Raw genomic sequence first — 14,858 nt, forward strand, 5'->3', positions numbered from 1 at the left:
TTTGAAATTTGGAGTAGTTTTTAACCTCGATCTAAGTATTTCTGAATATTACAGGTCAGCGTAAAATCAGAACTTAATTTTCACTGATTTTAATGATAGTTGGTATGCAGTACCCTAGTCATCAAAGTCAGTGGGAGACGCCTTTATTTGATTTTCTCTGGTTGGCAGGTAAGTATCTTGGGGCGTTTACGATTATATTCCAACAATGCTTCAGATTTTGAACTATTTGCAGAGTAACGGGTCGATTTAAGGGCCATAAAAATTATTTTCCTATGACTCCATTGACACTTGGGAGGTAAGTAATGGCTTTCCCACAATACTTCTGTATGTCATGCATTCCAAAGTCAGAAACTGTTGGTTAGTCTTTGTCAGGATGTAAAATAATCAAGATTTGGATGTGAGACAACAGGTTGGGAAGGCTGAGGCATGATCATACCTCAAATCTGCTAAAATTCATTGGCTCATGAACTTTTTTAAGAGACTTTCATTACTAAAATAGTCTCTATTACCTTCAAAGTGCATTGGACTTCAGCTCTTATTGTCGCTGTTTTATGACTTGCTTCTTTGTTTCATCCGTTTAGGAAAGAGTGAAATTTTGTTTATGACTGCCCAGTAGAATGAAGAAGCTCTCGGCCTGTTATCTAGCCCTTACAGCAGTGGGTTTATTCAGTCTCCAGTTCAAGATATCTTCAAAAAATTATCACTCTTCTGCTGCATCACTAAAGTAAAATCGAGAAGGAATTTCGTTTATCTCTATACCATAAATACATGAGAGTTGTGTTACAGTGAGTAGAGGAAAAGACCCATATAGACTCCACTTTTCTAGCCCCGCCCCCCGCCCCGCCCCCCCCACCCCCCACCCCCAAAGTGGGGCGTGGCTACCCCCTCCCCCTCCTGATAAGCTCATGTACGTACGCGAGGCCTAAAAAGGGGCGGGCAACCCCCAAAAGGGGCGTTGCCCACCCCGCCCTATATAGACTCCACTTGTCTGGGGGGGGGCGTGGCCCTGACCCCATATAGTCTCCACTATTCTGGGGGGCGTGGCCACCCCTGACCCCATATAGACTCCACTATTTTGGGGGGCGTGGCCACCCCTGACCCCAAATTGACTCCATTTGTATTATAAGCTCATGTACGTACATGAGCTCATAATTGACTCCATTTGTCTTACAAGCTCATGTACGTACATGAGCTCATATTAGGGGACGTGGCCCCCCTAACCCCAAATAGACTCCACTTGTCTTATAAGCTGATATACGCAGATGAGGTGTAAAAGGTGTAAAATGGGGAATAAACCAACATTTCAACCCGCCACCGACCCCGACCCAAATTGACTCCACTGTTCTACACCTGTGACGTCACGTAACTCTAGGGGAATAAAACCATATTTTCAACCCCCCCCTTCAATTGACTCCACCTTTCCCACCCCCCTGTGACGTCACGTAACTCTACGGGAATAAAACCAAACCAACATTTCAACCCCCACCCCAAATTGACTCCACTTTTCTACTCCGTGACGTCACTAACTATCCTGGAATAAAACCATCCTTTCAACCCCCCCAGCCCAAATTGCTCACTTTTCCCCCCTACCCCTAAATTGACTCACCGTAATTTCTCCGGAAAAAACCCCCATTTCAACCCCGACAAATTGACGCCCACCTTTCTACCCCCTGTGAACTCAAAACCTAACTCTCCGGGAATAAAACCACATTTCGACTGACCCCAAATTGACTCCACCCTTTTAATAACCCCTGTGACGTCACGTAACTATCTGTAATAAAACCAATCCATTTCAACAACCCCCAACAAATTGACTCCACTTTCCTACCCCTGTGACGTCACGTAACTACCTGGAATAAAACCATCCTTTCAACCCCCCAGCCCAAATTGACTCCACTTTTCCTACCCCTGTGACGTCACGTAACTCTACGGGAATAAAACCATCCTTTCACCCCGCCCCCACCCCCCAAATTGACACCACCTTTCCTAAACCCCCTGCTGTCAGTACTCTACGAATAAAACCAACTCAAACACAAATTGCTCCAACTCTACCTGTGACGTCACCGTAACTATTTCGAATAAAACCTCCTTTCGACCCCCCACCCCAAATTGACTCCACTTTTCTACCCCTGTACGTCACGTAATCTCTCCGGGAATAAAACCATCCTTTCACAATCCCCCGACGCCAAATTGACGCCACCTTTCCTACCCCCTGTGACGTCACGTACTCTACCGGGAATAAAACCAAAACCATCCTTTCACCCCCGACCCCAAATTGACTCCACCTTTCCTACCCCTGTGACGTCGTACTCTCGAATAAAACCATCCTTTCAATCCCCACGCCAATTGACTCCACCTTTCCTACCCCCGTGCTCGTAACTCTAAACGGGAATAAAACCATCCTTTCAACCCCCGACCCCAAATTGACTCCACCTTTCCTACTCCTGTGACGTTTTCACGTACTGTCGAAAAAACCACATTTCACGCCCCCCACCCCAAATTCTCCACTTTTCTACCCCTGTACGTCATAACTCTACGGGAATTATTTTTGCGACTCATGTCCCCTTTAATTGTTTTCTTTTTCACGTAACGGGGACGTTTACCTCATCCTCCTCCTATAAAATCTCTAAATTTATATATGCACATTTGCGAATAGTAGTCCTCTCTCTCTCTCTCTCTCTCCCCTCCCTCCCTCCCTCCTCCCTCCCTCTCCCCTCTCTCTCAGCCGTTACCATTTTGTATATATATATATATACTAGATATATATATATATATATATATATATAGTATATATTATATATATATATATATATACACACAGCTGCTTAGATATTCAGAGTATCATGATAAAAGGATATTTGGAGACTGACTTCATCCTCATGTGATACATATATTTATCAATTTGATATCTCCCCAATAAAACAACAGGATCAATGTTATCTGATGATGAATCATGCACACACACACACACACACAAAGAAACGAGACCTTATCGCCATATCTGCCAGCTGACTTCACCCCCACGTGAAATTTTATTTATCATAGAATTTTGAGCCATAATCTCCATGGCGAATACAAGACAAAGGTTACACATTTCAATCTTTTGTTTATTTATTATGCCGATTTGAAAGAGGTTGAAAAATCAATTTACAGACGGGAATCGTTTATTTTATATTGTAACCCATGCTAAATACAGGGAATGAATTAATATTCCATCCAAAAATACAAAAAATACATTAGAAAAAACTGTAAAACAAACACGAACGAGATAATAATACGCATTCGCTTTTTCAAAAACAATACTTCAACGAAACATATGGCTACTATATAATTTTCTAACCTGTTCTTCACATCAGCCCTAGCCATATACCACCCAACATCTTCTCCAGCACTTTCCCGACCGTGTATCAAAGATGACGTTTCATCTAACACCCCAAAGCTTTTAAAGTTTTTCATATATAAATCTTCCACACACCTTTCCTCCAACAGGGATAAATTCTTTTTCATCATAGCCACGCAACATATTTTACCAATCAGTGAATTTAGCTAACACAGGTAAATACTGATTCAACCAAGTCGTATTAACCAGTCCGCTTAGACTGATTCCAGCGGGAAAGATAACATATTTGACATAGTCATACGATGATTTAAATAATTTTTCCTTCAATATCTTGACCGAAGAAAAAAAGTGATTGAACCTCATCTGTTTGCTATCTCTGCCCAAATGATCGGCGGGATCTTCATCTTGGGAATAAGCTACGCTCTTTTGCGCGTATTCATTATCTTCAATTGGGGTGCCGATACCGTATTGGGTTAAAAATAAGGTAGCTAAATGGTGGGTAGATCACTTCTTCATTGCATTCCAAGATGTGATATTTTCAGGTCTTTTCACAACGGTGGACCCTTCAATACCCCTATCATGAAGACAGGCATATGATGCACCAGTGCGAGAATATCGAAAACCTGCCAATTCGGCATACGGATAAGCTCGAATTACGTCCGCCACCACACCGTAATTCCTGCATATCACACAATTAGTGGCCACTACTAAACACGTATTTCTCTTCCGGAACTTATTTTCGGACAAGTTCCCGAAAACTAACTTGCACGAGGAGGTTGATGAAGCCATGGCGAGCGTTCACGTCTTGATGTGACAATCCTTCAAGAGATAATGAGCTACGAAAGCCCCGCAACCCGAGATCCCTTTATCACAATCACTGATAAAAACCAGTTGTGACAAAGCATCAAGTCTCTCCCAGCAATGATTCAGACTAACATAAATAAACAAGTCTTATCAAACATAAATAAACAAGTCTTATCATTCCTTCACGCCAAAGGTCATCCACACATGACTCATTTTATCAAAATCAGTATCACTCCAGCCATGATTCACGCAGACACAAATAAACAAGCCTTATCATTTCCTCACGACAAAGGTCATCCACACACACACACACACATATGACTCATATATAAATCTTCCACACATCTTTCCTCCAATGGGATAAATTCTATCGCTACGAAAATCCCACAAGGTGTGAACTTCATCTTTGGAATACAATACTTCATCGAAACACCATATCTCACACCTGATTATTACTTCCCAACTGAACACCATAAATACAACCGAATAGGGAAAATTGATGTTATTCCCTACCCAAAGTGTATAGAGTAAGTGCAACACACCGACCCTCCGTCCCTACAAGTATTTCTCTTGACCGAAACGTCATTTCCCTCCGTCACTATTCAGTAAGTAGCATATAAAACACTTTCCATTTACTTGAACATATAGTATAGTAAATATTAAAAACAGCAATAAGATTCATCTGTATATGGAATAGATATTCTTATAAAATAATGTACCCGTTGAAAGAAGCGGAATATATAAAACAGTCATTATTCCCCCCTTTCAGATATGGGAAATAACTCTAGTAGTGAACTATCAGCCGACGAAGTAGCCACTCAAGTCAGACACCATTACTATTATGGTGTTGGAGCCCCAAACTCATTTATTAGGAAGGTGAAAACGGATCATGACAATGAAGCAGGAGAAGAAGAAGAAGTAGCAGGAGATGCAACAACTCCCACTGGCAGCCCACAACAGTGCAACCCCCGACCAACTTCGCGACCACCCACTACTGAAGGAAACAAGCAACCCGGTGAAAGTATGTAAAAACCGATGTGTTATATATTTATTTAATAATAGTTCCTGATTCCATAGAAACACGCACTCTTTTTCTCCGTTTCCCTGTTTTTCCTTTCAAATGTATTGTGGGCATAGTAAAAAACACCTATATAATTATTCATAAGGATTTATTGACCACATAAAGACAGTTTACAAATTCAATACACTAATCGCTGTCAGACCGTCTCAGCACGCATCCCAATATAACGTCCACGTGTATCCTTATTTTAACCTGAATATTCCGAAAAGCGTTTAAGAGGAAACGACTAAGATGTCTTAGCAGTTTATCACCGACGTTCAAGGGTGAATGATTCTCACAGCTCATCCTGAAATAAGTAAAAAAAGTTATGTGATTGAAGGTGTATGATACATATATAGAATATATCCTTAATAGAATGTAAATGGAGTAATATAAAAATCAAAGAAAAATATGCATTTACCTTAGTTGTTTAAGATGCGGAGACATTCCTTGTACGTAATAGCACGTTTGACCCCCGACCTCCAATGTGAACATTTAAAACTTTTTCAAATCAAATTTAAAATTTAATATCCCGTTATCCATTTATCATTACCTCCCAGACGAGTGAATGAGAATACATTTTGTATTAAGGATAATACTGTTTTCACACCTTGGTGACTCACGCAATGAACAAGAAAACTACGTAAAGACCGCACTTGTACGATTTATCAGGTTGTATTTGTTTTATTAGTCGATAGAGGTTATATTCGGGATGCGCATATATAAATCTAGAGAAGTCATTCGAATAAACTTTTGGCTTTATACCGTAACTATCAAAAAAGAAGATTATATTTCTAGGTGATATTTCCACGTAAAAACATACCCAATGACCAACAATATTAATATCAGTAGACGAAGATAATGTATTAGATATAAAAACTAAAGGTTTAATTCTATTTTCTGGCAATGTCAATAATCCTACTTCATCCGAAGCGAACACACCTAAATATTTAACCCGGTCACCGAGTGATCCTGTTAAACTTATTTCAGTTTCTTTTGTATCCATTCCATTTAACCCCTAACATCACACTGAATAACCCTATCCGCATCCACCGTTAAAATACCCTTGGTATCCCCGAAAAGTAAAATAATGCAAGGGTTAGGCATAGCCGTACCCAGCCTGATCGATATTCGCAGGTTTGCCGAAATTTCCACTGGCATGGAATCTTCAACATCTTCCACCACAAAATTAAAGCAGTAAATAGCTCTACCATTTTTAAAACTATCATAAGTGATCAGATTATCACCGCCACCCCCTATACTTTTCTGCGTCTCATGATATAATTGCATGATGGTATTAGGGAAACTACATTGAATATTATATACAGTATTACCATTAACGGTAATATGTATATTATTTAAATCAAAAGATTGAATATATAGACTATTGGCAGCGTAATCACCTGAAAATGTTTCCATATCAATCATGGCCAATGTGATTTTTTCAGGTATACAACTGTTAAAAGGCTGATCAATTAAAATCGAATTTTCATTTTCCCCAATAACGTATGTCTTGTATAAAGTCTTATCAAATATATATTGTATAGGATTAACTGCTATCACCTCATTTAAAGCCGACATTGCGTTATAATGTGGGGTAACTCTATCGATCCATAATTTAGCCTTTTCTACATTCAACACATTTAAATGTCCGTCTGTGTGGGCGCCCATAACCCAGTTATTATTCGCTAATTCAAGTTTAAGTCTCAAATCAACTGAATCCAGTAAATACATGTCTATAGTCGCTATATCCAAAAGAAGTGGAAAATATGTATGCACGCCCCTCATTTTAATGTCACCCATAACTTTCGTCTCCCACCTGCCCGTTTGACCGAAGGTATTGGCAGTAAATTGCCGAGTTACCCCGTGTGTTACATGATAGTCATCGTATAAAAATTCCGCCCGGCCGGTGGTAGGTAATGCCGAGGGTTTTATCATTTTCAACATTTTGATATATGTTGATAGTTAAATACCGGACAGGATTCCACCAACTTTTCATTCAAGAAAACGGAAGCGGATTTAAATAATGTATTACTAATACCATTAACGACAGACACGTGGACATCATCCGCTAATTGTGCGTTGTCCCTATCTATTGTGATATATAATTCTAAAGCTATACTTGACAAATCTAAGAAAGAACCTGCCACCCCATTAACGCAAAATTCTATATATTTATCAGATAGAACTTGATTTATGGAAATATTACAAGGTGTAAAATCCAGTCTTTCCTTTGAATTAATTGAAGTTTCAATAGTTCTCCGTCTATTAACATTCGGGAACAATTCTGATATACCCGCAATATACGATGAAACAGGAACTTGATTACCAGTTCCGGGTATGTTAGGAACTACGCTAGCCATATTTTCTGTTTATATAATTTTAGATGAAGGGTAGAACGAGTGCGTACCCGCCGAATGTCAATTGATGAATGAGTTACAAAAGATCGTACACGTCCTTATTATATTTACTCCTAGATTTAACTCGTGTGCCCTTCCTCTTCCTCTGTTTTTTCTTTCCTCCCACACTCGACCGTCTAACTAATCGTTTCACTGTTTTCTTCTGTCTCATTCTCCTTCTCCTTCCAGTACCGCTTAAAATTCGTTGTCCAGTAGTTTTGAGGGCCCTTATACCATTTCGTTTTATGGATTCTTTTTAAGGTAAACCGCTGTTTACCATATCAGATAAACAAACAGATCTACCGGAATTCATTAACTGAAGTTTTCGCGGCATTTTAAATAGAAAAGGAAGCACTTTACATGCAATACCACTTATGGTCGAAAAGGACCACTTCCTTTCCTGCGGCCAGGATAGAAAACGGAAATATCCTCAAACCCCGCCCCTCTCCTTAATAAAGGGTCTGATAAAAATAGATTTTTAAATTCCGCCTCTGAAGGAGGCGCGAATAGCACTCTCATTTTACTGTTTATACTATTCCCAAACAATTTAAGTGGAGCTTGATTCGCAAGTTCTAGTTGACTCGAGGGTGTTACGATCACGAATAAGGAATGCCAATGGTGAACATCGAATTATATGCGCACCTATTCATCTAATTTTCCTCTTGGCTTTATACGGAGCAGGCAAGTAACACTCGAGTCTTTAGTGAAATGTAAAAGGTGTCCATTTTGATCCGTGATAAGAATAGAAATCTGATCCAAGATGTTCGTGTTCAACAATTTGTAGACTGTATTATGTATTCCTTTTCCTCTACCACTTGCTAAAGTAAAACAGTCCAATATATTTACTAGTCTCCCGCCAAAAATCGTTGGTTGAACTATATCCATATACACATATATATAATCTACCCCACAATTATCAGGTAGAGAATGAAGGGAAACGTGTTCATTCAGTTCACGCCCTCCATATATTTCATAACCGGTATTAATATGAAAACCTAATAATTTTGCGGCTTTTCCGCTAAATTTGACGTATATACTTTTAACGTCCCACGTTCTCAATTTCTCTCTCTTGATACGTGGTATAGTAATTCTCCTTAAATCTTCATCCCAATGAAATATACCGTTACTATTAAAATAATTTAAGACATTATCACCGTAATAAACTTTCAAATAATCATAAACATCCTTATTAAGAGCTCTCACGAGTCTCTTCATATCCCTCGCTAACATTGCTATTCTCGGTCTATCACGTTTATGACGCTCTGTAATAAATTCGAGAGTGAATAAATCATCTTTGGATAATATAGCGTAATAACCCCCCGGGAACATGATCGAAGCTAAATCTACTTCATATTCAACCCCATTAGGTAATAATATAGGTGTAGGTAATCTATTGGCAAATTTTGAAGGTGTATTTTTGGTATGTGTCTAAACAAGCCGAGACTGCTCAAATATTATGGTGTTGCACCAGCCATGTCGGTTAAATACTACGACGGGTATATGTCACGTATGGTATTTATAAGAAAAGTTCGATAGCGTTTTATCTAGGTCTTATATGCAGTTGAACCCCATTTTCAGTAAACATTATTTCTTCACCGTTTTGATCCGAGACATCGATAGTAATGTAATCCAATACGTCAATGGTATTTAAAGGTTTATAAATGGCATTATGCAGACCTTTACCACATGCACATCCTAACGTGAAGCAGTCTAAGAGATTAACCATTTTATCACCCAAGATGGTAGGTTGAACGATACCCGAATAGAGGTGAACGTATGCAACGCCTTGACCATGAATATATTTCTACCGTGATGAGGTCTCAACGCACCCGAACTGTATATTAAATACCTGACTTTTTCATTGAAACCAAACATATTAGCTGCTTTAGCACTGAGTTTAATCGTAATTGAATCAATCATATTAACTTTGGCTGCTCCTGCATTGATATGTGGAATGCTCATTCTCTTCGTGTCATCATTCCATGAGAATAAACCATCCCTGCGGATAGCTCCGTGAATATGTTCTCCGTAAAGTTCAGATAATTGTTCAATAATTTCCGCATTAAACGCTCTAGTCATGACATTCATATCACCACCCAACAAACCCGAAATGGACTTATAAATATACGTATAAACGTGTTTCCCATCTGACTCGTTATAGATCGCGTTAAATTGAATAGTAAAATCAACGTCTCATGGTTTATTAGCGTAATATAATTTCGGGAGAATGACTCCTACTAGCCCCACTTCATATTCCACTCCTTTCGGTAATGATATAGGGACGGCTAACCTATTGGTAAATTTACACGCCCGATTTTCTGGAAATGTACCTATACATGCATTGCTATTCACGTATATGATGTGATCACTACACATGTTGAATGTAGACTGTATGACTAACAATGGGCATCGGGTTTATAATATATGTACATAAAAACCTCCACGCTCATGTTATGTCACACCATATTCACACAGATTGTCACGTCATTAAAGAAAATGTCCAAGCCTCTAACCGCCATGATGAATCATCCTCACCACCCTCCGATCCAGGTAAAATATTATTATTATTATTATTATTATTATTATTATTATTATTATTATTATTATTATTATTATTATTATTATTATCATTGCAGTTTTTGCAGTTATTATTATTATTATTATTATTATTATTATTATTATTATTATTATTATTATTATTATTATTATTATTATTATAATACACGTTCACTCCGGTGCTTATTTAACATGATCTTTACGGATCCCTTCGCTGAAGACTTCCCATTAGATGAAGATTTGATGGGGAGTAATAACAATAATGAAGCATCGCGCGTTGGTGGAGGTGTAGGAACCAGAAGGGGATCCTCACTCACGAGGGAAAGAACGGAGGGTAATAAGGTAGTGAGTACCATTCATTATGCGGCTGCAGTAGGGTCACACATTGACGTGGCAATGAAGTTAAGTAGTAGCCTAGCCCGATTACGCGAAGATGTGCACAGTAACTTCCTTGAAAGAGGCATTCGCTTGGCTATGCTCTACTTGTGCGTCATTATCACCAGCGTGAGGATACTAGGCGACATGAATGAAAAAAGTGCTTTTTATGTATGTACTATTGAGTTTATAGCTAATAACTTGGAAGAGAGACTCAAAACCGACTACGAAGGTTCGGGTTGGTGTATGACCTCGCTGGATAGGGTTGAACTTCATATCATGCGGCGTGAGTTAGTGAATATCAATAACTTCAAGGTGTATCCCAAGGGAGTCTGCAGTAGTGATCAGGTTATCAATATTCAGTCCGGGTACAACTGTGTCATTACAGCATTAGAGGCATACGTTGTACTCCGGGATAACCCTCTCACACGTATTGACAACCTCCCTCGTGTCTTAATGAGGATGATGGGGAGGGGACAATTTAATATCAAACACTCACCAGATATGCCGTTGACCCATGACTCTTTCAAAACATTAGAAAAGGGGAATTACCTCAACATATATCTGTATAAATTATGTGAATTAGTCATGGGGAAACAGCGGGAAAAAACATTGGACAGTACATCTGGCGAGGAAAGGTGGTAACCCCCAAAGCCCTCATTTGGTCACGTTGTTATTAATCACAGACGACCACGTCGTGTTGATTAAGGATATGTTGGCATTCGTGAAGAAGTTCCGACACAGATTCAAGCAGGGGCGGGAGATTGAGCACGTGGGTGGTATGTGTTACAATTGTTTGACTTTATTTAATAGTCCCACCATCCGCGAGGCACACACTCAGGCCTGTACTGCTCAAACCACTGTCGAATACCTAGAACCCGGCCAATTTAAACAGTTTACTTAAGTTAAAGCTCTGCTGCCAATCTCGCACATGGCTTTCCTGGATTTTGAGGCGTATAATATTCAACTGAAGACCGGAGAAGACGATCCGAGAATAGTATCTTGGAAGAAAGCTTTCACTTACTGCTACGTGATCGTTGACGGTAGAACGGGGGAATATTGTACCCATAGACTAAGTCACGGAGAGAAATGCGTTGATGATTGTTTGCAGAACATGAACCGGGACTGGGCGTTATTGCGTGAACGAATGCGTGCGTATCCTTTACATATGACTCCTGAATCCACCCATAAGTTTGAAGCGAGCACTCATTGAGAAGGATGTAACGTCGAATTCAAGGCTGGAGTCACAAAAATGCGACATCACGCTCATTTTGTGGCACGGGACAACTTTGTGTGTGCACTGTGTCAACAGTGTATTTTGAATATGCAATTTAAGGAGCCAACTTTAACAGTGTTCGTACACAATTTGTCATATGACATTGCCCTGTTCTTGAAAGAGGCGGGGGCTCAGCATGATTTTGAAATTCTGAAACGCGAGCGTAGTAAATTTTACTCGGCCTGATCGGGCAATCTGAGATTCGTGGATAGCAACAACGTGATTAGAGGGACCCTTTCTAGTCTCGCCTTGAGTTATATCAAACAGAAAGGTTCCCTCGAAATCGCACGTCAGTTGTTAACCCAGTATTCTCGGGATTGTCTCGATTTAGTTTTGGGTACGGGTAAACAGTACTACCCTTATGATTATGTGATGGGTTTCAATATCCTGCGAAAGCCCGGCATCCCTTCTCGAGAGTGTTTCGATTCGGAACTTATGGGAGAAACCCTTTCCATCGGGGGCTATGCACACGTGGTCAAGGTTTGGAACGCCGCTAATTGCACCAATCTTCTAGATTACACCATTTTGTATTTGTTAATGGATGTGGGATTATTAGCCGACGTTTATTTAGCTTGGAGGAAGGCTGCCATGGTGCAATTTGGACTAGACCCCGCCCGTTACCTGACTTCTTCCTCTCTCTCACTCGATGCTTTCCTATATTCCTCTAAAATTCGTCTCCCCCTCATTTCGAAAGGTGAACTCTATCAATTAATTTGTAAAAACATCCACGGCGGTTTTTGTAGTCTAGTTCGAAGGCAATGCGTAGCTAATAATCCAGAGTTAAATCCCAGTTTTAGGGAGGGTGATCCTCAATCATATATATTATACGTTGATTTCACCAGTTTGTATCCCACAGTTATGAGTAAATACAAAATGCCCTTGGGTGAAATAACTGAACTTTCCCCTGTCGAATTAGAAAGTTTTGTTGATAGCGATATTACCGCCATTGATTCACAGGGTGAATACGGTTACTTCATACTGCTCGATACCAGTTAGACGGGATGTTGCTCTAAAGACGGATGATCTCCCTCTCGCCATTCATCACATGAATGTGACTCACCAGGATCTATCGCCCTATAGTAAAAACCTAATGAATAAGTTCATTTACCCATGCATAATCACTTGATCTGTCTTCCCTTATTACAAACGTTGATAAGGCTCAGTCTCGAAGTTGATGTAATAAGGAAAGTGTAAAAATTCAAACAGGATTTTTATTTGAGGGAACATATTCTGGAGAATGCCGAAAGGCGTGCTAAAGAGACCGATCCGGACAAGAGGAACAGCATCAAAATCATGATGAATGGTCTTTTCGGTGTCACTATTAAAAATTCATTGAATTATTCTACCTGAACTGTCATCACCACCGGTGAAGCCTCTCTCCTCAGGAATGTGTCCAAACACACGTACAAGTCTTTTGAAAAACTGGGTAACGACAGGTACATTGTAAACCATTGCAAGGAGTCTGTTATGGCTGAATCCCCGATTTATATCGGTTTCAGTATACTAGACATGGCGAAGGATATGATGTATCGGTTCTATTACGACGTTCTTCGAAAGCAGTATGGACACCGAGTTCAGCTCCTTTATACCGACACTGACAGCTTGATCTTTTCCCTGGTGACTGATAACCTCAATCGGGAACTGAAGGGTGTGCTCAAACCTTACATGGATTTGAGTAATTTCCCCAAAACTCACGAATTGTATGATGAGTCACGAAGGGGGAACTCGGGTTAGTGAAGGTTGAAACGGGGGCTGAACTCAAGAGGGAATTTATCGGAGTTAAACCTAAAGTTTATTCATAGTTCTTCCGACGGGAAACTAGTCGTAGGTAACGTACCTTGAAAAGGTGTTAACAAAGGGTGCCGGCAAAAGAACCCATTATGCATGACCAGTAAAATCGAGCTGTATTCGAAAAGAATGAGATTACTTATACTCGTGTGCACAATTTGCAAAGAGTAGGAGGCACGATGTGTCATAACGAGCCAGCGAAAAGGTATCTCTCTGTCCTTTAGAGGACAGATATTATGTGACACCTTATAAATCGTTGGCGTATGGACATCCAGACATTGGGGTGGAGGAGGGTATAGTGGAGGAGGGGGAGGGGGAGGGGGAGGGGGAGGTGGGAGGAGGAGGAGGCAGCTAGAGAGGTAGTGGTGGCGCCGGTAGTAGCGGCAATCTCTCCATTTTAAATATTCCCGCTCCTAGCACCTCGAGAATTCCTACTCCTCCTATTCCTCCGACCCTACATCCATCGCATCATGTCCCACGGGTGAAAGGATGTTAATTCCTCTCTCTCTTCGACGTCTTTGACTTCTCCTCGACGGGAAATGGTTTCACCCTCTCCTCCAGTTAAACGGGGTCGTATCACACCTTGACCGGGTGTCATAGTTTGTATATACTATATATTTTATCCTATTCATATATTTTTAATATATTATATTGTATATAATGTTTTTTTTATATATAATCATATACACAGTTAGTTTTTTATATTTTTGAATTATTATATTGTATTTTTTATTATAGTTTGCATTTTTACTGTACGTTCTATTTTTATATTGTAGGAAAAACCTGCATGTATTTCATTATGAAAATTAAACAAATATTATTGCCGTCAACTTCCATTCACCCTAATTATTATTAAGGCTTGTATATAAAAAGGAGCGCGTAAAGTACACAACTATACTCTTAAACGCGCTAACATCATGGCCGCGACAGGTCCCTTCCCTGGGCAGTTGTTAGACCCGTTCGCTAATCCCGCTCGTATTATCATTCCGGGGTTTAGTAACAGTGGCAAGTCCGTCCTATGTCAAAAAATCATTGAACTCTATGAAACGCGTTTCCAATACATTTTATATTGCGGGGTATCTGAACACCCCCTCGAAACGCATCCCTCAATAGGGTCCCCATAATTTCAAAGTATCCAAAAGAAATTTAAAATTCACCCTTTTGAATTAGAATGAAAAAGGGGGAGATGGAGGTTAATAAAGGTCTATTATTCATAATAGATGATTGCTTCCTCGAGGCTAGTGATAATAAATTTGTCAC

Source organism: Macrobrachium nipponense, chromosome 15 (genome assembly GCF_015104395.2).
Source record: "Macrobrachium nipponense isolate FS-2020 chromosome 15, ASM1510439v2, whole genome shotgun sequence".
NCBI lineage: Eukaryota > Metazoa > Arthropoda > Malacostraca > Decapoda > Palaemonidae > Macrobrachium > Macrobrachium nipponense.